We start from the raw sequence: 3,116 nt of genomic DNA on the forward strand, positions 1-3,116 counted from the left end.
GTGTCATCAAAGAATCCCCTGAATACACGTGTGTCCCTCACAGCCTTCCTGAATTCCTGATCTGTTATCATATAGTCAATGACAGATTTGGTTCCCCTGCCTTCCCAAGTATACCGGTGAATGTTCTTATGTTTAAAAAAGGAGTTTGTGATTACTAAGCCCATACTGGCACAGAAATCCAAGAGTTGTTTCCCGTTCCTGTTGGCCTCCATATCCTCTCCAAATTTACCCATAACCTTTTAATACCCTTCTGTTCGATTTCCAATCCTGGCGTTAAAATCACCCATGAGCAGAACACTGTCCTTGTTGTCCTTTACTCTAACAACTACACTCCTGGAAATGGAAAAAAGAACACCCACCATACTTGCTCCGGACACTGCGAGAGGGCTGTACAAGCAATGATCACACGCACGGCACAGCGGACACACCAGGAACCGCGGTGTTGGCCGTCGAATGGCGCTAGCTGCGCAGCATTTGTGCACCGCCGCCGTCAGTGACAGCCAGTTTGCCGTGGCATACGGAGCTCCATCGCAGTCTTTAACACTGGTAGCATGCCGCGACAGCGTGGACGTGAACCGTATGTGCAGTTGACGGACTTTGAGCGAGGGCGTATAGTGGGCATGCGGGAGGCCGGGTGGACGTACCGCCGAATTGCTCAACACGTGGGGCGTGAGGTCTCCACAGTACATCGATGTTGTCGCCAGTGGTCGGCGGAAGGTGCACGTGCCCGTCGACCTGGGACCGGACCGCAGCGACGCACGGATGCACGCCAAGACCGTAGGATCCTACGCAGTGCCGTAGCGGACCGCACCGCCACTTCCCAGCAAATTAGGGACACTGTTGCTCCTGGGGTATCGGCGAGGACCATTCGCAACCGTCTCCATGAAGCTGGGCTACGGTCCCGCACACCGTTAAGCCGTCTTCCGCTCACGCCCCAACATCGTGCAGCCCGCCTCCAGTGGTGTCGCGACAGGCGTGAATGGAGGGACGAATGGAGACGTGTCGTCTTCAGCGATGAGAGTCGCTTCTGCCTTGGTGCCAATGATGGTCGTATGCGTGTTTGGCGCCGTGCAGGTGAGCGCCACAATCAGGACTGCATACGACCGAGGCACACAGGGCTAACACCCGGCATCATGGTGTGGGGAGCGATCTCCTACACTGGCCGTACACCACTGGTGATCGTCGAGGGGACACTGAATAGTGCACGGTACATCCAAAGCGTCATCGAACCCATCGTTCTACCATTCCTAGACCGGCAAGGGAACTTGCTGTTCCAACAGGACAATGCATGTCCGCATGTATCCCGTGCCACCCAACGTACTCTAGAAGGTGTAAGTCAACTACCCTGGCCAGCAAGATCTCCGGATCTGTCCCCCATTGAGCATGTTTGGGACTGGATGAAGCGTCGTCTCACGCGGATGTGCACGTCCAGCACGAACGCTGGTCCAACTGAGACGCCAGGTGGAAATGGCATGGCAAGCCGTTCCACAGGACTACATCCAGCATCTCTACGATCGTCTCCATGGGAGAATAGCAGCCTGCATTGCTGCGAAAGGTGGATATACACTGTACTAGTGCCGACATTGTGCATGCTCTGTTGCCTGTGTCTATGTGCCTGTGGTTCTGTCAGGGTGATCATGTGATGTATCTGACCCCAGGAATGTGTCAATAAAGTTTCCCCTTCCTGGGACAATGAATTCACGGTGTTCTTATTTCAATTTCCAGAAGTGTACATCACTGAGTGCCTCATAAAAACTATCTATCTTACCTTGATCTGTCCCTTTACAATGCGAATATACTGACACAATCCTAATTTTCTTGCTAGACACTGTCAAATCTACCCACATCAGTCGTTCGTTTACATACCTTATTGCAACTACGCTGGGTTCCATTTCTTTCCTGATGTAAAACCCTACACCCCATTCTGCTATTCCTGCTTTGACTCCTGACAGGTAGACCTTGTATTCTCCCACTTCCTCTTCTTTCTCACCCCTTACCCGAATGTCACTAACAGCTAAAACGTCCAGCCCCATCTTACTTGCAGCCTCTGCCAGCTCTACCTTCTCTACCTTCATATTATCTGTGCCAGTTAATTACGATTTTCACTTTTCCTATTTTGGAGACGTAGTTAGTAACTCGGTATGAAGAAACACACACACACACACACACACATCGCGCGCACGCATCTCAGTACTTGGAACACGTGGTCTCATTATGTCAGTTTTCTGTGAAGAAAAGCATGCCTCTGCCACTATGAGTGAGCATTTCATTCCGCTTTAATAGGAAGTATTTATCAAATTGTACTTAAATTTTAGATAACTGAAATGCAAGCAGTTCTTATGTGCGCTTTTGAACTTTGTAGTGATTACAGTTGTCAGTTGTTTACGTGGTACTGATGAGTTCCTGCAGGCACTATTGTAATTTTTGGGCGAGGCAGTACTATATACAATTTTGACACGTGTAGTGGTGTTATTTACGTCTACTTCTATAATATATTCACTAAGATGGTATCTGTTCTTTCGGACATGGCTCACCGGCCACTTGACCATCTTCTTCTTCTGTGCGAATGCACAAACAGTGCCCGAACTCTTAATGGGAATCGGCAACGCGCCGCGAGCACTGAGTATAATGGGCGGGGGCACTACGAATGTAGTGCGGGACAATACGTTGAGAATGTGGGTTTCGCGGGAGGCGTGTCAGAGAAAAATCCCAGCAGTCGCGCTATCCTCCGTGTCCTGGGTGGCTCAGCTGGATAGAGCGTCTGCCATGTAAGCAGGAGACCCCGGGTTCGAGTCCCGGTCGGGGCACACATTTTCATCTGTCCCCGTTGACGTATGTCAACGCCTGTAAGTAGCTAAGGGTGTTCATTTCATTGTAATTTCATACTACTATAATACTCAAATGTACATTCAAAAAAAAAAAAAAAAGGAAAACCATATGTTCCCATTCTCCTGCGTGTTTCGCGAGAGATAGTTTGGGTTGCTTGCGCCACGCTCATCTTGTTCTTTTCTCCTTATTGCGAGGTTCTTTTTGATGACGACTGTTTTACGATAGACGTAAGAAATAGAGGGTGAAAATTATCATTTAAATGTTTTATTCGCTTAAACTGAGAATGG

The 3,116-nt window shown here is 49.3% G+C and overlaps 1 non-coding gene across 1 annotated transcript; it reads left to right on the top strand.

Moving 5' to 3' along the window:
• Window positions 1-2,732: 2,732 nt before the first annotated feature.
• On the top strand, window positions 2,733-2,807 carry Trnat-ugu (transfer RNA threonine (anticodon UGU)). The gene has a single exon. It is a non-coding gene; the product is annotated as a tRNA-Thr (tRNA).
• The last annotated feature ends 309 nt before the right edge of the window (window positions 2,808-3,116 follow it).

The sequence above is a fragment of the Schistocerca cancellata genome, chromosome 4, assembly GCF_023864275.1.
Source record: "Schistocerca cancellata isolate TAMUIC-IGC-003103 chromosome 4, iqSchCanc2.1, whole genome shotgun sequence".
Taxonomy (NCBI): domain Eukaryota; kingdom Metazoa; phylum Arthropoda; class Insecta; order Orthoptera; family Acrididae; genus Schistocerca; species Schistocerca cancellata.